This window comes from Myodes glareolus, chromosome 12, assembly GCF_982192425.1.
Source record: "Myodes glareolus chromosome 12, mMyoGla1.1, whole genome shotgun sequence".
NCBI classification, from domain to species: Eukaryota; Metazoa; Chordata; class Mammalia; order Rodentia; family Cricetidae; genus Myodes; species Myodes glareolus.
Genome location: NC_142037.1, coordinates 6,400,810 through 6,426,289, shown reverse-complemented (window position 1 = coordinate 6,426,289; position 25,480 = coordinate 6,400,810). Strand labels below are relative to the sequence as shown.

Below are 25,480 nucleotides of genomic sequence, written 5' to 3'. Positions count from 1 at the left end.
TTAAAGGCGTGTGCCACCACCGCCCAGCCTCCTTTTTATTTCTTTGAGACAGAGTTTCTCTATGTGATCCAGGCTGGCTTTGAACTCACAGAGATCCTCTTACCTCTGCTTCCCAAGTGTTGGTGGGATTAAGGTTTACCAAGCCCAACGTGGTTCTTCTTTTAAGTATTTCTGTGCTTGGGGCTAGAGAGATGGCTCAGATGTTAATAGCACTTCCTACTCTTCCAGAGGACCCGAGTTCAGTTCTTAGCACACATGTCAGACGGCTCACAATTGTACATAACTACAGCTCCAGGAGATTTGATATCCTCTTCTAGCCTCCACAAGTACCCCCACACATGGCACAGATACACAAATAAAAATAAGTCTTAAATATTAACTCTGTGTGTTTTATTTTATTTGTTGTTGTTTTGTTATGTATATGATGTTGGGGATTGTGAATTAGTTTTGTCAACTTGACAGGATCTAGAGCGATCTAAGAGACAAGCCTCTAGACACACCTGTGAGGGATTATCTTGAGTAGGCTAACTGAGTGGGAAAGGCTAACCCCCATAATGGGCAGTACCATTCCTTGGGCTCAGCTCCTAAACTGGATACAAGGAGACAGAGAGATGAGCACAGGTATTCATTGCGTTCTTCACCTTGACTGTGGATGCAATGTGACCAGCTGCCTCAAGATCCTGCTTTCCCATCACGATGGCACTGTGAGGCAAAACAAGCCCTTCCCCTCTTAAGTTGGTTTGTCAGGGTATTTTATCATAGCAACAGGAAAAGGGTCAAACCTAGAGCCTTGTGCTAGGCAAGCTACATTACAGCTCTGAGCATCTCAGGCAGGTACAAATCAGCATTGAGCATCCTGGGCTGGCTGGAGAGGGAACATGAGTGGGGTCCTGGGTCTGATTTTCAACAATGCAGAAGAAATCAAAACCAAGCATGGTGATTGTGTGCTTTGAAAGAGAATGGCCGTCATAGGCCATTGAATGCTTGGTCCCCATTTGGTGGACTATTTGGGATAGATTGGGATGTGAAGCCTTGTTGTAGGAGGTACATGTGGGTGGTCTTTGAGTTTTTAAAAGTGCATGCTGTGGTGGTTTGAAAGAGAATGGCCCCCAATGGGAGTGGCACCCTTAGGAGGTGTGGCTTTTTGTTATAGTAGGTGTGGTCTTTTGGAGGAAGTGTGTCACTGTGGGGGTGGGCTTTGAGGTCTCCTTTACTCAAGCTACGTTTAGTGTGACACAATTGCTCCTGTAGTCTGTAGGTCAAGATGTAGAACTCTTAACTTTCCAGCACTGTGTCTGCCTACATGCTGTCATGTCCTGCCATGATGATAATAGACTACACTGTAAATCAGCCCCAATTAAATGGTTCTCTTGTTGTTATGGTCATGGTAGTGTCCCTTCCCAGCAATAGAAACCCTAACTAAGACACATGCCCTTCTCAGTTAGGTTTCTCTTTCTGCCTCTTTTTGTCTCATTCTTGTGGTTCAGAAGGACTGTATCTGCCTGCCTATGCCATGTTCTCTGCCATAATGGTCATGGATTTGCCCTCTAAAACTGTACATTTCCATTCAATACTTTCTTTTGTAAGCTGCCTTTGTCATAGCATTTTGTCATGGCAATAGAAAAGTAACTAAGACAGAAGTTGGCACCAGCCACTGCATCATTGCTGTGACAGGGCTGATCATGCTGGTTTTTTAGAGGAACGTGGAAGACTTGGGGACCTTGGACTAGGAAAGGTTGAACGCTTTAAGTGAGGTTTAATGAGCCATCCTAGTAGGAGCTTGAAAGACAGTAGTGCTGAGAGCAATGTGAACTATGGAGGCCCAGCTCAAGAGGATGCAGAGGGAAACAATATTAGCAACAGGGATAGAGATCATTCTTCTAACAATTTGGCAAAGAAGTGGGTGCTTTTTACCCTTGTCCTAAGAATCTGTCTAAAGTTAAATTTTGAACTAAATTTTGTTGGGAGTGGAGATTTGAAGATGGTCTAATATTGACTCTGTCATGTGTACTTGGTGATCAGGTTTATGCAGGTCAACAATGAGAAAGTGCAAGTGGGTCAGAAAAAAATGTACAGCTGGAGGACAAGAACACCAGGAAATTTATTCTCGGTGCCAAGGCTTGTGCTGAAAGAGGTGAGGAGAACTAGAATTAAGGGACTGGTGTCCTTGGGGCTGGTCCTACCCAGCTATAGTCCTACCCAGCTAATCCTGCAAATGGAGAGACCAAGGGATTATCTATCCGTAAAGAGCAGCAATAAAGTAAAGCTTATGCAGTAAGCTAAGGAGAGTTCCAGATCTCATGCCAAGCAGGCAGCAGAACTTGGAAGCATCAGAAAACATGGCTTTGGAGTCCTGAAGGGTACAGGAGTGAAAGTTGTAGTGAAGGTGAAGGAAAGCCCTGTTGGAGAAAGTGTCATTGAGGGTGAGTTTCAAAGGCCTACACTATCATTCCCAGTTAGTCTCCCACCTCCTGCCTGTGGATCAGATGTGAGCTCTCAGTTACTGCTCCAGGGCCATAGCTGCCTGCCTGCTGCCATGCTTCCTGCCATTAAGGTCATGGACTCATCCTTTGATACTGCAAGCTCCAGTAAACTTTCTTCTATAAGTTGCCTTGGTCATAGTGTTTCTTCACAGCAACAGAGAAAGGTAACAAAGATAGTGATGCACACCTGTAATTCCAACACTTGTGATTAGGAGTTCAAAGTCCTCCCTAGCTGTATAGAGAGAAGTTAGCCTGGGATATGTGAGACAATGTCTCAAAAGCCACCATAATCATAACATCCCCTCACCACACACACAATGTACTTATTTATTAATGGAATTATTACATCATTTTACTATCTTTGGAATTATTTTTTAATGTTTTTTTGAGACTGCTGTATTGCCCAGTCTGGTCTAGAACTCTCTGCCTTCCAAGTGCTAGTCATTGACTTCCTGGAGATAATGAGTCTACTAGAGACATGGTATGGTATTTTCGCTAATGAGCTTAGCAGTCTTCAAAAACTCAGCGTGTACAGACCTGTTGCAAGCATGTAATTCTAATTACTCAGGAGATAAGACGGAAGAACCACGTGATTACATTCGTTTAAGCCAATCTAGGTTTCTGGGGAGATGGCTCTGTAGGGAAAGGATCTTCTTGTACAAGCTTAAGATTCCCCAGTACCTAGAGAAAAAGTCACTATGGCAATATGTGTAGATGTAATTTTAGTGCAGGTAGATGGAAACAAAAAGATCCTGGCCACTCATTGGCCAGTCCCTCTAGCCAGGTGTTGACGTCCAGTGAGAAACCTTGTCTCAAAAAAAAAAAAAAAAAAAAAAAAAAAGGTGGAAGGACAGCGAGATGCAAGTGCTTACTGCCATGCCTGACAACCTAAGTTTGATTCCCAGGACTTACAAAGTAGAAGGAAAGAACATGGAAGATGTCTTGTGATCTCCACATGTGTGTTGTGGCGTTCATGTGAGCACAAGGGGATAAAGACAGTCATATGCAAGATTAATAAGCAAAAAATTGTAAAAAAAATAGTTTGCATTGTATGAATCTTAGTTTATTGATACAAATTTAAGGTCAATCTTGTTATATGTATATTTCTGCTCTTGATTAAGGTGTTGTGATTGTGTAGTTCATTTAAAAATGTAATGTATAATTAAGAAATATAGGTTAATAGATAATCATCTATAATAGTCAAGCTTGTAGTCATGGTAGTTAGATTTTCTAGATGTATAGAGATATATTTCAGTTAGATAGGTATTCTTCAAATCTTTCAGAGACTTTCAGAATATGACATTTAAATGATTTAAAAATTTAGGACTTTTCATGACAGTGAGTCACATCTGCTCCTGGCAATACCAGTCTACTTCAAGAGGAAAATGAGCATCAAAGAGGCTCCTTATGGAGTTTACTAGCCATTTGGGCAAGAAACTGCTCTTGCCTGGACTGCTTAACTGGACATGAAGGACCCTGTTGAACTTGCCTAAAGGTAAAACGATCCTTCAGGGTTCCTGCTTCATGAAAGAGTTTGCTAGATGTCTTGCAGGACACAGAAAAATGTGATAGACAAACTGCTACTACAGGTGGAGCTGTCTTTGAGATTTCCTGCTTCGTGAGAGTCTGCTGGATGCTATGGACTGTAGGCTGAAAATGGATGCCCCAATGGTATGGAAAAACTTTGGGTGACTGTCCAGGCAGTGAAATGTCTCTGTCAATTCTAGTTTTGGAAGTTGCTTACAATGTACTTCCTGTTTACTTAGGTAATATTATATCCTTCTAGAGTCTTAGTTTTAGTTTTCCTTAGTTATGTTAAAAGATAAGGTAGATATAAATATTGTAACTGCAATTCTTTGATATCTGTTTTGTTATATGTAATTTTACTATGTTAAAAGTTAAAGTCTTCCGGGGGCTGGAGAGATGGCTCAGAGGTTAAGAGCACTGGCTGCTCTTTCAGAGGTCCTAAGCTCAATTCCCAGCAACCACATGGTGGCTCACAGCTATCTATAAAGAGATCTGGTACCCTCTTCTGACCTGCAAGCATACATGGAAGGAATGTTGTATACATAATAAATAAATAAGTAAATAAATAAATAAATAAATAAATAAACAAAACAGAGTTTAAAAAAAAGCTGGGCGGTGATGGCGCACGCCTTTAACCCCATCTCGAAAAACCAAAAAAAAAAAAAGAAAAAATTAAAGTCTTCCTTTATATTTAAACAGAAAAGGGGAGGTGATGTGTGCTGTGATTGCCATTAGTGAATAAAGAAACTGCCTTGGCCTGTTGATAGGGTAGAACTTAGGTAGGCAGGGAAAACTGGATGGAATGCTGGGAGGAAGAAGGCTGAGTCAGAGAGACGATATGGAGTATGGAACCACTACCAGCAATAGACATGTTGAAACTTTGCTGGAAGGCCACGACCTCTTGGTGATACACAGATTAATAGAAATGGGTTAAATTAAGATGTTAGAGTTAGCTAATAAGAACCTAGAGCTAATGGGCCAAGCAGTGATTTAATGAATACAGTTTCTGTGTGATTATTTCAGGGCTAAGCAGCCGGGAACAACCAAGTGGCCCCCTGCAACAATGTAGCTCAGTTGGTAGAACACTAGCCTGACATGTGCAAATGTAGGTTCGTTCACTGGCACTGCAAAAACAGGCAAAGAAAAACCCAGAGTGCAGAATGTAAAGGGCAGAGTGTAGTGGCAGACTCGGTGGCTGATGGCAATGTCTTCTCATGATGCATTCAGGAACTATATTCTGGGTGGTTTGAAACCAGCTACTACTGGCATATTTACAATACAGAAATCTACGGATATTACTAGCAGTGATTCCCCCAGAATGGACTTGTAAACTATAGCCAACACCACTACCATGAGCTCTATTTATAGCTGCTGCATCAATGACTTCATAACCCAAAAAGGGAATGAATATTTAGCAAGCCGGGAGCCCTGCTAACCCCCACTCAGAGAAGCCTCCAGCACTCTGTCCCTTTTTGGACCCTATATTTCTTCGGCTTTGAAGATGTGTAATCCTAACTCTGAAGTCTTACATTTGATGGATTCCTGCATTCTCTCTAGGACCACACAGTGCTTAGAGTTAGGGAGAGCAAATCTGACTGAGTGTAGGTGCGCTCTCTCTCTCTCTCTCTCTCTCTCTCTCTCTCTCTCTCTCTCTCTCTCTCTCTCTCTCTCTCTCTCTCTCTCTCAGCTTTATCCAGCTTAGTCACAACCCTAAAGATTATTCTATGATCTTATTCCTAACCTAAATCTCTGTTCTAGTATATCTTCCTGCTACATCTAGCACTGGGGCTTTATGCAACTAATTAACTAACTAAGTAACTTTCTTTTTCTACAGGGTTTCAGAAACTCACTCCATAGCTGCAGGTGACCTTGAACTTCTGCCTGCCTAGTTTCCCAAGTGTTAGATTACAGATGTGCAAAGTCCTTCAAGGATTATGTTGGACTGAAGATCAAACTCAGGGCTTCATGCATGCCAGGCAAACTCTCTGCCAACTGACCCATGTATTCAGCTCCTCTTTTTATTTTTATTTCACATTTTAAATTATATTATATTTTTATTTGTTTTGTATATATACATATATGAAATATTTATTTTCATATGAATATATGAAATATTTGTTTATATTTCCTATATATACTTTATGATGTAGTTTTGGTGTGTTTAAGTTCACATAAATTCCTGCTTTAGCCTCCTAGGTAACTGAGGCTACAGGCATGCACCACCATGCCTGACTGCTTCTATCTCCTTGTTCAGGGTCTAGACAGGATTCCTTTTGCAGACAACTTCCCTGGCCTCACAGCCTGGGGTACAGACACCCCCTTCCTGTTTGCAAGGCTTCCAGAGTCCTCATAGTCAGTTCTCTCAACACCTGGCACCAGTGTGTGGACAAAGAACTCACACTGTTGCGCTGAGCCTGGTGGTTCAAGCTATAAAACTGCAGGCCAAGTTGTTAAATCCAGATCCAGGTAGACAGCCAAAGAGAGCCAAGGCTGCTCTGTATCTGTGCTTTGGCAGCTTCCCCATCTGTGGAGGCCTTGGTGTGGCCTTTCCCTTCAGGAGGCAAAACCAGTATAATTTATTGGGCCATAATTGTTGAAAGGAACAGTCCTTTAGACTATTCATTCATGCTATAAATACTTCTTTCTTGGGCATTTTCTGTGTTCTCAGCCTTGTGCTATGGCATGATGGTGGATTGTGTCTGTGCATGCGCGTGTTTAGAAGAGAGGAGCACAAAAAGACCCAGGTTGCTGCTTCTACATCTTGTGAGTCGGAAAGTGGAGGAAGGGGGTTAGTTTTAGCTGTAAGAGTGAACTTGAGTCCAGCTTGGGTTCCATAACATCCTGTTTTAAAAAGCCACCGCAATAATAATAATGATAAGCAGAAAAAAAATGGAACGAATATTTAAAAATCGAGTGGTTTTTTTTTTAAAATCCAGAATTAACTGGCATAACATGCATAAAATCCCAGCACTTGGGAGGCTGAGGAAAGAGTTTGAGGCTAGTCAGGGTACTTAACAAGACCCTGTCCTGCTCTGTGTGTGTGTGTGTATGTGTGTATACATGTGTATGGAGGCCAGAAAACAACCTTGGTGAATGAAAATACATACATACATACATACATACATACATACATACATACATACATGAAAAGGAGGACATGATTGGTCCTAGGCATGGTGGAGATGAAGGCAGAGACATCAGGGAGAGTCCAGAGTGGACGTGACCAGCAGACTGAGCTGGGCCATGTGAGGAAGGCAAGGGGAGAGCCAGAAGACGAGGAGGCCAAGAGGCCAAAAGGGAAAAAGGGTAAAAAGGGTAAGAGAATCAGCATAGCCAAAATGGCTGAATTATATAGGGAAGGGCTACTGGAGGAAGGGCAGCCCAGCTCCTGGGCTGGAGAGTTCAGGGCAGGTGCCAGTCATTCCCCAGTAACAGTAAGGGATTGAGGAATGCTGGGAGAACCTTAGCAGCCAGGTCCACTTTGATGTGTCAAACTGACGCCTCAGTTAGTCATTTGTTCCAAGTTTAAGACCTAACATACCGGGCTGGAGAGATAGCTCAGTGGTTAAGAGCACTGGCTGCTCTTCTAGAGGTCCTGAGTTTAATTTCCAGCAACCACATGGTGGCTCACAACAATCTATAATGAGATCTGGTGCCCTCTTCTGGAATGCGGGCATACATGGAGGCAGAATGTTGTATACATAATAAGTAAATAATTCTTAAAAAAAAAGACCTAACATGTCAGCCTTTTTCTTAATACTAGATGATATGAGGCTATCTAATCTTTTCTATGACTATATCCTGCTGACATTGGGACGTTGTTGTTGGAGACCCAAGATAGCTGGAATGCTAACCAAGGCTGGGAAGAGAGGCAGGAAGGAATGCAAGCTGTGTCACTTGTCCAGGCTCTGTGGGAGGGGCTAGGGAAGTGCAGGCTCAGTTTGTGAGACTGGACCACCTGGGACCAGTCATTCTGGAGCTGTCTAGGATGCAGATTCTGAGGCAACACCTGGGGCTGGCCAGTTTCTGGAGCAGTCTGCAGGTGATTTAAAATCTGCTGGGACATATAGACTAGGACAGAAGGGAAAGATAAGGAGCCATCGGAAAACTTTTAACTTGGTTGTACGTGGTTGTACGAGAGAGAGAGAGAGAGAGAGAGAGAGAGAGAGAGAGAGAGAGAGAGAGAGAGAGAGAGAGAGAACCCTCAGGAATAGGCAGAATAGGCAAGTTGGGAAACAGGCTGTTGATTACTTACCTGAAATCGGTTTCACCCGCAAGAGTTGGATTCATGTCGATGCCCTAAAGCTTACATAAACTTTTTAAGTTCATAAAAAGAGACAAAAGTTTTAGATATATTAGTATTATCAGTGCTTGTAATCTGTTCTGAAATCCACATAGTAGAAAAGGCAGTAGACTCATGACTTTGAGTCGTAGTCTTTCAAGTCAGGCCTTTTAAGCTAGGGAACCCAAAAATGATTCTGGGTTAAAAGCATCTTTGATTTTATCTCCTTTCAGAGTCTGGAAGCAAGGTAGACCATCTTTCTCAGCTGGCGGTCTGGTACCTCTAGGAAGTGAGGCCTGAGGCCTGATTGTTACATTTGAAGAAAAGGCAGCAAGTAGCCTTGGAGGAGGAGCTGGTTTGCTAGCTGCTATTAAGACTACAAAGTTACAGTTAGTCAGTCAATAGCATCAGAGATCTGAGAAGGATAAATTATAGCAGGAAGTGTAATCCAAATGGCCTGTGTATCAATAAAATGATAAGAGACCCACTATGTAGATGGTTGCCCTAGGCTCCTATGGTCTCCATGGCTTCATTATGGGCAGTGGTCAGAGGTCTTCTGGCTGTCATACAGACAGCATTTAATCTTCAGCTGCCACACAGAGCGGCATGGGACTTCAGCATCCCTCTGATCTTCAGGCAAGCTTTATTTGTTAGAGCACAGCAAATATCACCACATTCCCCCTTTTCTATTCAAAATAAAAAAGTTATAACTAATATAAGAAAAACTATATACAATAAGTACTTTCAGTCAGGCCTTTTAAGCCAGGGAACCCAAAAATAATTCTGAGTTAAAAACATCTTTGATTTTATCTTCTTTCAGTGTCTGGAAGCAAGGTAGACCATCTCTGTCTCTCTCTGTGTCTCTGTCTCTGTCTCTCTCTCTCTGTGTCTCTGTCTCTGTCTCTCTCTCTCTCTATATATATATATATACATATACAATATATAGACAATAAATATATCAACAATGTCTAGTCTATTGACAAATTCAGAGAAAATATTCCAAATCTATTCTATCTTGGTGAATCTAAAAGGTTGCACCTAATTCACTGTCTTTCCTCACTTGTATTACCAAAACTATCTTTTTTTTTTGTAGATTGCTTTTGGTAATATTGACATTTTTACTATGTTAATTCTGCCTACCCAAGAGCATGGGGTATCTTTCCACTTTCTGGTGTCTTCTTCAATTTCTTTCTTCAAATATTTAAAGTTCTTGTCATATAAGTCTTCCACTTGTTTGGTTAAGGTTACTCTGTGATATTTTAATGCTATTTGTGGTTATTGTGAAGGGTGTTGATTCTCCAATTTCTTCCCCAGCCCTTTTATCATCTGTGTACAAGAGGGCTACTGATTTTTTTTTAGTTATTCTTGTATCCTGCTACATTGCTTGAAAGTGTTTATGAGTTATAGAAGTTCCTTGGTAGAATGTTTGGGATAACTTATGTAAACTATCATATCATCAGCAAACAGTGAGAGTTTGACTTCTTTTCTAATTTGTAGCCCCTTGGTCTCCCTTTATTGTCTTATTGCTCTAGCTAGGACCTCAAGACCTATATTGAATAGATATGGAGAGAGTGGACAACTTTGTCTTGTTCCTGATTTCAGTGGAATCGCTGGGAGTTTCTCTCCATTTAGTTTGATGTTGGCTGTTGGCTTGCTGTGTAAGCCTTTATTATGTTTAGGTATATTCCTTGTATCCCTGCTCTCTCCAAGACCTTTATCATGAAGGGATGTTGTATTTTGTCAAAAGCTATTTTGGCATCTAATAAGATGATTATGTGGTTTTTATTTTTCAGCTTGGTTATATGGTGGATTACGGTGACAGATTTTTATATGTTGAACCATCCCTGCTTTGGTGGAATGAAGCCGACTTGATCATAGTGGATGATGGTTCTGATGTGCTCTAGGATTTGATTTGCCAGTATTTTACTTAGTGTTTTTTCATCAATGTTCATAAGTGATTCTGTAATTCTCTTTCTTAGTATTGACTTCTGTGGTTTGGGTATCTGGGTAATTGTAGCCTCATAAAAAGAGCTTGGCAATGTTCCTTCTGTTTCTATTGTGTGCAGTAATTTGAGGAGTACTGGTATTAGTTTCTCTTTGAAAGTCTTGTAGAATTCTGAGCTGAAACCATCTGGTCCTGGGCTTTTGTTGATTGGGAGACTTTTGATGACTGTTTCTATTTCTTCAGCCGTTATAGGTCTACTTAATTTGCTTATCTGGTCTTCATTTAATTTTGGTAAGTAATATGTATCCAGAAAGTTGTTTATTTCCTTTAAGTTTTCCAATTTTGTGGAGTACAGGTTTTCAATATGACCTGATGATCCTCTGTATTTCCTCCATGTCTGTTGTTATGTCCCCCTTTTCATTTCTGATTTTGTTAATTTGGATATTCTCTCTTTGCCTTTTGGTTAGTTTGGATAAAGGTTTGTCTATTTTGTGGATTTTCTCAAAGAACCAACTCTTTGTCTCATTGATTCTTTGTATTGTTTTCTTTGTTTCTATTTTGTTGATTTCAGCTCTCAATTTGATTATTTCCTGCTGTCTATTTCCTTCAGGTGAGTTTGCTTCTTTTTGTTCTAAAGTTTTCAAATGTTCTGTTAATTCACTAGTATTGGATTTTTCCAGCTTCTTTATGTAGGTGTTTATTGCTATGAACTTAACACTGCTTTTATTGTGTCCCATAAGTTTGGGTATTATGTGTGGTCATTTTCATTGAATTTTAGGAAGTCTTTAATTTTCCCCTTTATTTCTTCTTTGACCCATTGATGATTCAGGTGAGCATTGTTTAATTTCCATGTGTTGTGGTTTTCTGGAATTAGTATTACTGTTGACTTCTAGTTTTATACCATGGGATCTGATAAGGTACATCAGGTTATTCCAATTTTTTCTTGTATTTGTTGAGGTTTGTTTTGTTACCAAGTATGTGGTCAATTTTTGAGAAGGTTGCGTGAGGTGCTGAGAAGAAGGTATATTCTTTTCTGCTTGGATGGAATATTCCATAGTAGTCTGTTAAGTCCATTTGAGTCAAAACATCTGTTAGTTCTCTTATTTTTCTATTCATTTTGTGTCTGATTGACCTGTCCAGTAGTGAGAGGGGAGTGTTGAAGTGTGTGTTGTGTGTGTGGGGTTTGATGTATGATTTAAGCTTTAGAAGTGTTTCTTTGACATATGAGGGTGTCCTTGTATTTGGGGCATAGATGTTCAGTATTGAAATTTCCTCTTGATGGATTTTTCCTGTGACTAATATGAAATGTCCTTCTTTGTCTCTTTTGACTGATTTTAGCTTGAAGTCTATTTTGTTGGATATTAGGATAGTTACACCGGCTTGTTTCTTAAGTCCATTGATTGGTATATTTTTTCCCAACTTTTTACTCTAAGACGATTTCTGTCTTTGAGGTTGAGGTGCATTTCTTGTATGCAGAAAAAGGATGGATTCCTTTTGTATCCAATCTGTTAGCTTGTGCCTTTTTAATAGGTGAATTGTATCCATTTTCATTAAGGTATATTAATGACCAGTGATTGCTATCTCCTGGTTATTTAGTTTTTATCATTGGTGATGTTAATTTGTGCATCTTTTTTCTTCTTTGGGACTTGCTGTTATGAGATCATCAATTGTCTGTGTTTTGATGGTGTAGCCATCTTCTTTGGGTTGGAGTTTTCCTTCTAGTATTTTGTGTAGGACTGGGTTTGTGACTAGGTATTGGTGAAATCTAGATTTGTCATGGAATATCTTGTTTTGTCTTTCTATGCTGATTGACAGTTTTGCTGTTTATAGTAGTCTGGGCTGGCATCTGTGGTCTCTGAATGTCTGCATAATGCTTGACCATGACCTTCTGGCTTTCATTATTGCCAATGAGAAGTCAGGGATAATTCTGATAGGTCTGCCTTTATATGTTACTTGGCCTTTTTCCTTTGCAGCTCTTAATATTCTTTCTTTACTGTGTATGTTTAGTGTTTTGATTATTATATGGTGAGAGGACTTCTTTTTGGATCCAGTATTTGGTGTTCTGTAAGCTTCTTGTATCTTCATAGGAATATCTTTCTTTAGGTAGGAAAAGTTTTCTTCCATGATTTTGTTAAATAAATTATCTGTGCCTTTGAGTTGAACTTGTTCTCCTTCTTCTATATCTATTATTCTAAGATTTGGCCTTTTCATGGTATCTTATATTTCATGGCTATTTTGGGTTAAGTTTTTGTTAGATTTAATGCTTTCTTTAACTGATGAGTTTATTTCCTCTATTGTATCTTCAACGCTTGAGATTCTCTCTTCCATTTCTTTTATTCTGTTGTTCATGCTTGCATTTGTGGTTCCTGATCTTTTTCTCATGATTTCTGTTTCTATAATGCCTTCAGCTTGTGTTTCTTCATTTTTCTATCTTAGTTTTCAAGTCCTAAATAGTTTTTTTTAAAATATGTTTGATTTCTTTTTCTTGGTTTTCTTTAAGGGATTCGCTGATATCTTTTAATTTTTTTTTTTGTCTTTTAGGAAATTTCTCATTTCCTCTTTAAGAATTTCAAACATTCTCTTGAAGTTATTTTTTAGGTCATTTTCTTCTGGTTCATCCATATTTGGTTTTCAGGTCTTGCTGTTGTTGGGTCTTTAGGTTTTACTGGTGTTATGTTGCTCTTTGTAGTGTAGCATGTGATCTTACCTTTTCTACTCATATTTTCCTCTAATAGGTTTGGTTGGGGCTGTCTGAGATTCTGTTGAATAATCCTCTAGGTGCCAGTGAATCCAAAGCTCAGGTGGTTGTTCCTCATAGTACACTCAGTGTCACAGTTCTAGTTACCCTGTTGGTTACTCCTGTTCCTGGAGGTAGCTCAGTGCTTTTGTGCTTTGGTCTGCTCCCTTGGAGTTCGCTGTCTCAGGCCTGCTTTTGCCTAGGTCTCTGGCTTTTATCTGTATCTGTAAATCCTGGTCTGAATCCCCTCCTGTAGAAGTCCCTGGCTTGGAGTTGGACCTGTTTTGGTGGAGATCGCTGACTCTGTACCTGCTCATTGACTCAGTCCTGATCCGCCAGTGTTCTGAGACTGGGTTGGCTCCCAGGACTGGATTTGCTCCTGGCTTCTACTCCTGGTGGAGCTTGTTTCCTCTGGCCCTGTTTGTCCTAGGTGGCTCCTTCAGTTTCACTCCTGTGGAATTTTGTTGCCCAAGGTGGAGTTCCTTGTCTCAGGACAAAATTGCCCTGGTTATCGGCTTTGACCTGTACCTGTAACTTCTGGATTCCCTCCTGCAGAAAGTCCCTGAGTTGGAGTTGGACCTGGAAAGGTTTCTGGTTCCAGTCTACTGCCTCAGAGGTCCCAGACTCAAGTTGTGCCCAGGCCTGCTTAGGACTTGCTTACTTCCTCAGAGGTCCCAGACTCACGCTCGGATCTGCAGAGGTTCCAGGTTCTTGCTTATCCCCTTTGATGTCCCAGACCAATGCCCAAACCCACAGAGGTCCTGGATCAGGCCTACTCTCTCTGAGATCCCAGAGATAGACCTATTTATTCCCTCAGAGGACCCAGATTCACTCATTCACAGACTGGCAGAGGTCCTGGCTCAGGCCTAGTTCCTGGGAGGTCCTAGGCTCACTCTTAGACCTACCAGGGAGCTGGTTTAGGTCTACTCCCTTGAAGGTCCCAGATTCCCATCCAGACCCTCAGTAGTCTCTTGCAAAGCTATCTTTTTATGTCTCTCAAACTTATATACTTTACACCTCCTTTGTAAGTTTTTTTTATGAATTTGTTAACAAGGAAAACAATAATATAAAGTCTTCAACTCCATCAGACACCAAAGAAGGAAAGAATATTACCTGAGTAAGAAGGAAGTGTGAGAAATGACAGAATATATAGCTGCCTGGATTGTCACTGGAACATTGGGGCATCCGTCTTTGATTTACAGGCCTAGCATATCTGACACACTTTTCTGTGAAGCAGGATAGTTTTCTGAAGGGCTGTCCTACCATGTATTGGCAAAGTTTGGCAGTCCTTTTACATTTTGCTTATGTAATTTGGACAATATACTGTCAGCAGTTGAGGCAAGATCACTTTATTGCCCAGTGGCTAACTTGCCAAAAAGAACATAAACTCCATATGGAGTTTCTTTGATGCCCTTCATCTTCTCTGAAGTAGATTGGTGCTTCCAGGAGCAAACTTGTTTCATTGTCATAAAAAAAAAAAAGAAAAATGCCTATGTTGTTAAAACATCTTAAACACCATATTTTGTAGATTTCTGAAGTATTTGAAGATAACTTGTCTATCTAAAATATATCTCTGTTTGACCTTGAAAACATACCTAATGTGACTAAAAAGTTTGATTGTAATGACTAACTACTAACTCGCATTTCTTTTTAGTTGGTAATAATAATTTCCAAGGGCTAGAAATTTGTATTACATTGTTAAATTAGCTGTATAGGTATAGCACTTTGAACAAGATTAGAAATGCTGAGGACCAATTTCAACAAGTGTAACACTTACCAGGGTAGGCGCATAAGGATTAGGACATGTCATTTAGGAGGAACAGAGATAAGAAAGAACCACTAAGACATAGGATAGTAACATGAGGGCAACTCAGTGAATACTGCATGCTGAATCCACCTGCGTTTATTTTTCAAACACTTTTATACCCCAATACAAAAAGGGGAAGAAGACAAAAGGCTGCTTTAACACAATACGTAATTAGAACAGTTACTTGCTTCAGTACTTGAGATATCAAGTCACTAATTTCCGAGAAAAGCATTCTGTTGTTTAGGCAGTAAACCTGCCATAGGACAAGTATCCTGAAGGCAGCTACTCCCTAGATCAAACCTTTTAATTCAAAAGAAGGAGCAGAAGTATGCTTGTATTTTCTGACCTGTGATTAGGGTGGAGTGAATCTACTTGTATGGGCCATCTTAATGTCAGACACCAAGTGACCACACCCTAGGTCAAGGTGTGTAGCCACACTTGTTAACAACTTTGAACAAGTTAAAACTCTCTGAGCTTCAGACAAGGTGGAAATATGCTTACATTTTTAGGCTTCCACATGTATAGTATGTTCTAACAAAAATAACCTTAAATTTGTATCAATATGCAAAAATCCATACCAGTGTAAAATATTTAAAACTAGTAAATACTTTTTTTCATTTAAAGTGAATTCCATAATCTTCCTTTTTATCCTATTCTTATATCCCCCCTTTTTCGTTTGAGAGTAGACTCAATAATATACCTTTATATCCTAACATATCTATGTCCTCTTTCTTTCTTTTCAAAACAAGAGTCCTGAATCTAATCTTCTTTGTTCAGTTTTTTCGTTAATCATTACCAATAACAATTTATAACCAACACCCCTAAACAATGACAAATATCCATAACCCAATGAAAGAGCAAAAACCACCCACCCCACCTCTTGGAAATGTGGGTACCATATTCTTAAAATCACTTCCTACTGTCTGGGGACAATAGGATCCTTAGGGGATCCTGAAAAGAAAAAAAATGGGTTAATTGTCAAGTCCTGGGAGAGGTAGGTGTATCATTTGTTTTCCAGTCTTTGTGTAATGAAAAAGTACAGGGTTTGCCACAAAGTCCTGGCAAGAGTACTCTGTGAGGCTGCATCATCTCACCTAGCCACCTTGAAATTGTCCTGAGCAGTTTGTAGTCCTGTGATGATCAGTCCTATGCCTTTAAGAGACAAGCCATCCACTGAGGCAGGCAGATCTTCCTTCCTACTTGCAGCCCGAGTCTCTTCCTGTTCCTTCTCCCTCTCAGAGGCAGCTTCTGTTTCTACCATCTCTCTCTCTCCTGTCTCTCTCTTTCCTCTCTCTCTCTCTCTCTCTCTCCCATCGATCTCTCTCTCTGCTCTTCTCTCCTTTTCCCTCTTCTCTTCCATAACCCACTAAATAAATATACAACCTCACTCTGCATGGCATGCCTAGCCACATCTCTGTCTCTTGCCTGCCACCCGGGACCAGCCTCCTTCAAAGACCTGTGGCATGGTCTTGTGCACTGTCCCTGCCTGGGACTGGCTGCTCTCAGAACCTGCTATCCATTGCCACCTCTTGACCTGCAGTGTTTCTGCTGCTGCAGCCACTTGGGGATCTGAAGCATTTTTTACTAATCCATTACAAGTCCAAAGCCAATCTTTAGGTGATGGTTTTCAGTTTTTCAGTTGTTATCACAGTTCTGGTGGAATCATCAATTGTGGGGATCCATAATCCTTTTGGAGACTTCAAATGTTGCTGTTAGGTGTGGTCACATTCACAGCAGAAAACTTGGACATTTAAAATGTCAGATGCAGCAGATCTCAGAGGTTAAAGAACCATACTTCGTTTTGTACATCCAGAGTATAAAATCTTAATTCCTAGTTACCCAATAGAGACTCAGACCTGAAATCATGTTCAGGAAACTAGATGAAGCCCTTTCTAGAATTAGCTAGAATCCTATATGAGTGAAGGCATAAGTCACAAACAATCCCACACCAGCTTGTAATTATGATTAATAGAATGGTTATATTCAAAGGGGAAAAAAACTTACAGATTACAGTCCCAGACAACAGCCCCTCTGCTCTTGGATTGGTAGATCAACATAGTAAAAACGGCAATTCTACCAAAGGCAATCTATAAATTCAATGCAATCCCCATCAAAATCCCAACAAAATTCTTCACAGACCTTGAGAGCACAATAATCAACTTTATATGGAAAAACAAAAAACCCAGGATAGCCAAAACAATCCTATACAATAAAAGTACTTCCAGAGGCATTACCATCCCTGACATCAAACTCTATTACAGAGCCACAGTAATGAAAACAGCTTGGTGTTGGCATAAAAACAGAGACGTTGACCAATGGAATCGAATTGACGACTCAGATATTAATCCACAAACCTATGAACACCTGATATTTGACAAAGAAGCTAAAAGTATACAATGGAAGAAAGAAAGCATCTTTAACAAATGGTGCTGGCATAACTGGATGTCAACCTGTAGAAGAATGAAAATAGATGCATATCTATCACCAAGTACAAAACTCAAGTCCAAGTGGATCAAAGACCTCAATATTAATCAATAATTAATATTAATTAATCAATATTAATCAATAATAATAACACACTGAACCTGATAGAAGAGAAAGTGGGAAGTAGTCTGCAATACATGGGCACAGAAGACCACTTCCTATGTACAACCCCAGTAACATAGACAATAAGAGTAACAATGAATAAAAGGGACCTCCTGAAACTGAGAAGCTTCTGTAAAGCAAAGGACACAGTCATGAAGACAAAAAGGCAACCTACTGAATGGGAGAAGATCTTCACCAACCCCATATCAGACAAAGGTCTGATCTCCAAAATATATAAAGAACTCAAGAAACTAGATATTAAAATTCTAAATGACCCAATTAAAAAAAAATGGGGCACTGAACTGAACATAGAATTCTCAACAGAAGAATTTCAAATGGCCAAAAGATACTTAAGGACATGTTCAACTTCCTTAGCTATGAGGGAAATGCAAATCAAAGCAACTTTGAGATATTATTTTCCACCTGTCAGAATGGCTAAAATCAAAAACACTAGTGATAACCTATGCTGGAGAGTATGTGGAGTAAGAGGAACACTCATCCATTGCTGGTGGGAATGCAAACTTGTGCAACTACTTTGGAAATCAGTGTGGCAGTTTCTCAGAAAATTGGGAGTCAACCTCCCTCAGGATCCAGCAATACCACTCTTGGGAATATACCCAAGAGATCCCCAATCATACTACAAAAGCATTTGTTCAAATATCTTCATAGCAGTATTATTTGTAATAGCCAGAACCTGGAAACAACCTAGATGCCCCTCAATGGAAGAATGAATAAAGAAAGTGTGGCACATCTACACATTAGAGTACTACTCAGTGGTAAAAAACAATGACATCTTGAATTTTGCATGCAAATGAATGGAAATAGAAAACACTATCCTGAGTGAGATAACCCAGACCCCAAAATATGAATATGGTATGTACTCACTCATTAGTGGATTCTAGCCATAAACAAAGGACATTGAGCCTTTAGTTTGTGATCCTAGAGAACCTAAGTAATAAGGTGAACCCAAAGAAAAACATACATAGATCCTCCTGGATATTGGAAGCCGACAAGATCACCAGGCAAAAGTTGGGAGCATGGGGGTGGGGGTAGAGGTGGGGGGAAGAGGAGAGGGAGGGAGAGAATGGAGAAGGGGAGGGTTGGGGAGAGCTTGGGGGAGTGGGATGGTTGAGATGAAGAAAGGACAGATATGGGAACAGGGAAGAAGATATCTTAATTAAGGGAGCCATTTTGGGGTTGGCAAGAGGCTTGACTCTAGAGGGGTTTCCAGGTGTCCACAGGGCCATCCCCAGCTAGGACCCTGGGCAGTGGATGAGAGGGTGCCTGAACTGGCCTTGTCCTGTAGTCAGATGATAACTAGCTTGAATATCACCATAGAACCTTCGTCCAGTGACAGATGGAGATAAAGACAGAGACCCACTGGACTGAGCTCCCAAGGTCCTGTTGAAGAGCAGAAGGAGGACTAACCTGAGCAAGGAAGTCAGGACCACAAGGGGTTGATCCACCCACAGAGACAGTGTGCCTGAGAATGGGAGCTCACCAACTCCAATTGGACTGGGACTGAACGAGCATGTGATCAAACTGGATTCTCTGACAATTGGGACAGACTGAGAAGCCAATGATAATGGCACTGAGATTTGTCTCTACTGCATGTACTGGCTTTTTTGGGATCCTATTCTATTTGGATGCATACCTTCCTAAGCCTGGATGGAGAGGGGAGGACCTTGGACTTCCCACAGGGCAGAGTACCCTGCCCTCTCTTAGGACTGGAGGGGGAGGTGGAGGGTGAGTGGGGGGAATGAGACAGAACTGGGAGGAGGGGAGGAAGTGGAAATTTTAAATGGTATTATTTATAAAGTAATAAAAAATATTAGAAAAAACTGATTGACCCATTAGCTCAGGCTTCTTATTATCTCTTATAACTTATATTAACCCATTATTCTTGTCTATTCTAGCCACGTGGCTCGGTACCTTACTCAGCGAGGTAGTCACATCTTACTTCTGTGACTGGGTCATAATTCTGAAGTTAATTTTTTTTTGATTTTTAAAACTTATTTTATTCAACTTGGAAAATGAGTATAAATCCCTGGGTGTTTGGTGAGGGGCAGGATGAAAACTGATGGATGGGTAGAAAAAAGGGAGAAGGGGCAAGGTGCAAACATCACAGTGGCTGCCTCGGGTCCCTGCCTGCGAAGGAGAGGGTGGGTGGGGTGGGTCCAGCTGAGAGCTCAGGTCCGGAGGAACACCATGGTGAGGAGGCCTAAGATGTATGCTGCCACCAGCTTCTGTCCCAGGGACACATGCAGAACCTGAGGCAGCTGGCTGCCAAGCTCGTCCTGCAGGGGCAGCAGCAGGAAGGCCACGGAGATGATGCCTGTCGGCAAGAAGAGCAGGAAGGAGCTGGTGGCCAGCTGCTGGGGAGGACTCTCCTGAAGGTGTCTGGCTGGGGTTGGTCCTGTCCACACAGGAGGCCCTGGATTGGGCGCTGGCTCAGAATGTCCCTGCAGCTCCAGGGGGTACGCTGGGGCCCGAAGAACAGAGGTGATGTCTTTTCGGCCAACCACACGTCCCTCAGCCCCCTCCTCAGACAGCTCAGAACCGGTCCTGGACATAATAGTGGCTGGGGATGGGGGCCACATGCCGGATCACAATGTCAATGCAAGACTGTGACTTCACAAATCCTTCTGCATCGAATACCGTATATTTGGCAGGTGCTGTACACAGAACTCGGAAGCGAAGCGCAGTTCCCGTGGGGTTGTAGAGGGTCAGCAGCTGCCGGGGTCCACTCCTTTGGTCCGCTCTGAATACTAGATCCGGGGGAAAGGCGAGCACCGGGACAACGGGTCCTGAGGAAAGAGAGGAGCCCCGGGGGCCCCCTCCCAGGGGCCCCCGGACCCACCAGCTCCTGGTCCTGGGGCGTCCCACGGTGCATGCAGGCTCTAGGTGGTCGGACATCCGAGGGCAGAGCTCACAAGGATAAGAGGGCTTTGGAGTCTAGGGTTAACAGCGCGAGGAACGAAGGGAGGGCAGGGCGAGATGGTGGCAGAGCTCGGCCAGGTGTCCCCTCTGCCTCGGTACTCCGCTAGCCGTGGATCCTCCAGTCCCAGGTCCGGTTCCTTTCAGCCCTTCCATCTGGGCCCCAGGTTCCTACAGGTCCCACCTCCAAACCGCACCGCAGTGGCCACGCCCACTCGGCTCCTGAAGTCAATTTTTGTAAGAAATCTGTGAAGGCTTTCTTTGGGTCCTGTATAACTTTAGTAAATGATTAAAATTTCTTTTGTACTTTTCCAATTCTGTCACAGGCATTCAAAGCTACTGTATGGTATAAAACCAAAGTGTGAAGTCTCATTTTGAGATTCCTGGAGGCAAGATCACCATTTTCAGACTGAAGTTGAGGAAATGGTTTGGACCTTAGTAAGAAAGGCTCCAACTTGACTACATAACCAAAGGCAGTGAACACATGCTCTGTGGTTTCTAGGCAACCAATGAAGCCCTCTGATTATGGGAAGAAGACCTCTCCACTCTTCTAAAGTCTCTACAATGCAGAAAAGAGAGGAAGGTACAGCTGAGTGAGGTACTATGACCCTGTGGTCATGCTGTCTGATGGTTTAAAAAGAAGAATCTACACTAGCAGTAACCCAAAAGATCCATAGGGCTTAAAGTTTAAAGTTAAGTTTTAAAGGCTTTAAGTTAAATTTTAAAGCTCCATCCAGCTTTAAGTTTAAGACTTGTGATGAATAGGCCAGAACAGGCCTGAGCTAATGAATTTTATTGGATCAGGCCCAAGTCAGCAACCTCCACAGAAGCAGGTATAAGGGAGTGAACGCTGAGGGAACAGGCCCAAGCCAGAGACCTTTGTGGGTCCAGGCACTAGTCAGGGACCTCTGAGGAGCAAGCCCAAGCCAGACACCTCTGTGTGACCTGGTCCAAGCCAAGGACCTCCCTGGAAGCATGCTCAAGCCAGGAACATCTCCTAGGAACAGGCCTGAGCCAGCCACCTCCACCAGAGCAGGCCTGTGGCAGCAACCTCCAAAGGAGCAGCTGCAAGGGAGCAGCTGCCAAGAGAGCACTCCTGAGCCAGCGACCTCTGCCACAGCAGGCCTGAGTCAGCTACCTCAGCTGGAACAGGCCTGAGATAGCCACCTTCACCGGAACAGGCATAAGTCAGTGACCTTCTCTGTAGCAGGCCTGAGGCAACAACCTCCACAGGAGCAGGTACAAGGAAGCCACTGCCTGAGTCAGAGACCTCTGTGGGACCAGGCATGAATCAGCGACCTCTCAGGTAGCAGCCATGAGCCAGTGACCTCCGCTGAAGCAGACCTGAGCCAGCAACCTCTGCCGGAGCAGGCCCAAGGCAGCAACCTCAGTGGGAGAAGCCCCAAGCAAGCAACTTACATGGGAACAACCCCTAGTATTGCAGAGGAAATCCCCCATTGCAGAGGACCCCCCACCAGCACTGATCGACCTCCAGGAACACTGGAACTGTGGCCCATACTTTTCGACGAGGAGCAACCAGTTGAGCTGGGATCCATTGGCACCTGGAAGACTGATCACCAAAGACATAGCCCTAACCACATCAATCAGAGGGGGAAAAATGAGTAGACAAGGTAAGAACACACTCAACACCACAAAGAACAACACAACACCAATAAAAACTAGTGGCTTTGCAACATCAAAACTTGAACAACCAAATATAGATATATAGAAAATGATGTAAAAAATAACTTTAGGAGAATATTTGAGGCCCTTAGAGCAGAAGTGAAAAATTCCCTCAAAGGAATGGAGGAAAAGACAAAAATTGGAATAAATCAGCAAATCCCTTAAAGACAACCAAAAAAAAAAAGCAATCAAACAGATGAAAGAAATTATTCAAGACTTGAAAACCAAAATAAAGACTTTAAAGAAAATACAAGCAGAGGCAATTATAGAAATAGAAATTATGAGAAAATGATCAGAAACCACAAACACAACCGTACAAGAGATGGAAGAGAGAAAATCTCAAATGCTGAAGATACAATAGAGGAACTAAATAAACTCATGGGTCAAAGAGAACATTAAATCTAACAAAAGCTTAACACAAAATATCCAGGAAAGATGGGACACCATGAAAACCCCAAACCTAAGAATAATAAGGATAGAAAAAGGATAAGAAGTTCAACTCAAAAACACAGAAAATATATTCATCAAAATCATAGAAGAAAATTTTTCCAACCCAAAGAAAGATAAGTGTATGAAGATATAAGAAGCTTACAGAACATCAAATAGTCTGGATCGAAAAAAAGTCCCCTTGCCACATAATAATCAAAGCACTAAACATACAAAATCAAACAAGAATATTAAGAGCTGCAAAGGAAAAAGGTCAAGTAGAATATAAAGGAAGACCTATCAGAATTATACCTGACTTCTTAATGGAAATAATGAAAACCAGAATGTCCTGGTCAAGAGTTATGCAGACATTAAGAGACCATGGATGCCAGCCCAGACTACTATACCCAGCAAAACTTTCAATCATCATAGACAGACAAAAACAAGATATTCCATGACAGAACCAGATTGAACCAATACTTAACCACAAACTCAGCCCTACACAAAGTACTAGAAGGAAAACATCAACCCAAGGAAGTTGACTACATCCACAAAAACACAGAAATAGATGATCCCATAGCAGCAAATCCCAAAGGAGGGAAAAACACACACACAATAACTTCACCAACAATGAAAACTAAAATAACAGGAACTAGCAATCACTAGCCATTAATATCCCTTAATATAAATGGACTCAACTCACCTATAAAAAGACACAGGCCAGCAGATTGGATATGAAAGCAGAATCCATCCCTCTAATGCATACAAGAAACACATTTCAACCTCAAAGACAGACATCTCCTAAGAGTAAAAAGTTGGAAAAAAATATTCCAATCAAATGGACCTAAGGAACAAGCTGGTGTAGCTATCTTAATATCTAACAAAATAGACTTCAAACTAAAATCAATCAAAATAGACAAAGTAGGACATTTCACATTAGTCACAGAAAAAATTCATCAAGAGAAAATCTCAAAACTTAACATCTATGCCCCAAACACAAGGGCACCCTCATATGTAAAAGAAACACTTCTAAAGCTTAAATCACATATTAAACCCCACAAACTAATAGTAGGAGACTTCAACATCACATTCTCACCACTGGACAGGTCTGTCAGACAGAAACTTAACAGAGAAATAAGGGAACTAACAGATATCATGAATAATAGACTTAACTGACATCTATAGAACATTCCATCCAAACATTAAAAAAAAATACCTTATTCTCAGCAACTCATAAAACCCCAAAAATTTACCACATACTCCATAACGAAGCAAACCTCAACAGATACAAAAAAAAATGAAATAACCCCATATATCTTATCAGATCACCATGATTTAAAATTAGAATTCAACAGCAACACTAATTCCAGAAAGCCCACGAACACATGTAAATTAAACAATGCTCACCTGAATCATCAATGAGTCAAGGAAGAAATAAAGGGAGAAATTAAAGACTTCCTAAAATTCAATGAAAATGACCACACAACATACCCAAATTTATGGGATACAATGAAAGCTGTGTTAAGAGGCAAGTTTATTACACTAAATGCCTACATAAAGAAGCTGGAAAAATCCCACACTAGTGAGTTAACAGAACACCTGAAAGCTCTAGAGCAAAAAGAACCACATTCACCCAGGAGGACTAAACGACAGGAAATAAATTGAGAGCTGAAATCAACAAAATAGAAACAAAAACAGCAAGACAAAGAATCAATGAGACAAAGAGTTGGGTCTTCGAGAAAATCAACAAAATAGACAAAACTTTATCCAAACTACCCAAAAGGCAGAGATAGAATATCCAAGTTAACAAAATCAGAAACAAAAGGAGGACATAACAACAGAAATGAAGGAAATCCAGATGATCATTAAGTCATATTTTGAAAACCTGTACTCTACATAATTGGAAAACTAATAGACCTATAACTGCTAAAGTAATAGATACAGTCATTAAAATTCTCCCAATCAAAAAAAGCCCAGGACCAGATGGTTTCAGCTCAGAATTCTACAAGACTTTCAATGAAGAACTAATACCAATATTCCTTAAATTGTTCCCACAATAGAACCAGTAGGAACATTGCCAAACTCTTTTTACATGGCAATGTAATGGTATTACCCTGATACCCAAACCACAGAAAGACATTACTAAGAAAGAGAATTACAGACCAATCTCACTCAAACCATCTACAGTCTCATACAGATTCTGGACTCACTTACAGAAGGATATCCAAAACAGGAAGACACAAAACAAAATACATAAACACAGAAAACAGAAAACTTACCGACCACCTGAAGGCTCTACAGGCCTATGGCCCCAGTGGGTACTCTCTGGGATCCCCCAAGCCCACCGGAGACCGAGTCCTATATATAAAAGCAAACAGCCTTTATTTGAATTAAAACTCAAACTCTCTGTGTGTCCAATGCTTTGGCAAGATCAGAAAATCTTGAATTCAGTTGGGGTGTGGATTTTATAATTGCAGAGGTTGGGGTGAAGGATTTCTAAGGTTCAGGACCCATGACTGGCTGACATTTGTCTAGGGGTGTGCTGATGAGAAGGGATGAGTGTGTGCTGGGCTAAGAAACATCAGGTGATCCTATCTACAATGGTTGGAATGGAGAGGTACTTTCTCCTTGGACGGTCTGTTCCTGGTTGGTGCTTAGATGTTTTCTGCTGAGCCTGTAATGACTGGGCCCTACAATTCCAGTTCTAGAAGTCTCAAAGAAAGCATTGACTAATAGTGAGAGAGCATGGAACACCATCTCTGAACCAAAAGGACCTCTCTGCCTCATCAGGGGCCACTGTGACCCACAGGAGGACATAGATTCTCTTTAGCCTCCAAGGTCAGTGGTATGCTTGGTCTTGCACCATGGGCTCTGAGGATATGTCTGACAGTCAACCTATGCAAACAGCCTATCAGCTCCAGCTACTCATAAGCAGATCCTGAAGTCTGTGCCCCAAAGGGTTCTGTCACTCAGGATTAGCAATACTTCCCTAGTCTTGAAGGTTGTAATCAAGGCACACAGGAGGCAATGTTCCCCAGAGGGTAAGAAGACTCCTAGGGCCCTCTTT

The 25,480-nt window shown here is 41.4% G+C and overlaps 1 pseudogene; it reads right to left on the bottom strand.

The window, feature by feature from the left end:
* Positions 1 to 19,502: 19,502 nt before the first annotated feature.
* LOC148120092 (motile sperm domain-containing protein 3 pseudogene) lies at positions 19,503 to 20,260 on the bottom strand (annotated as a pseudogene).
* Between the last annotated feature and the right edge of the window lie 5,220 nt (positions 20,261 to 25,480).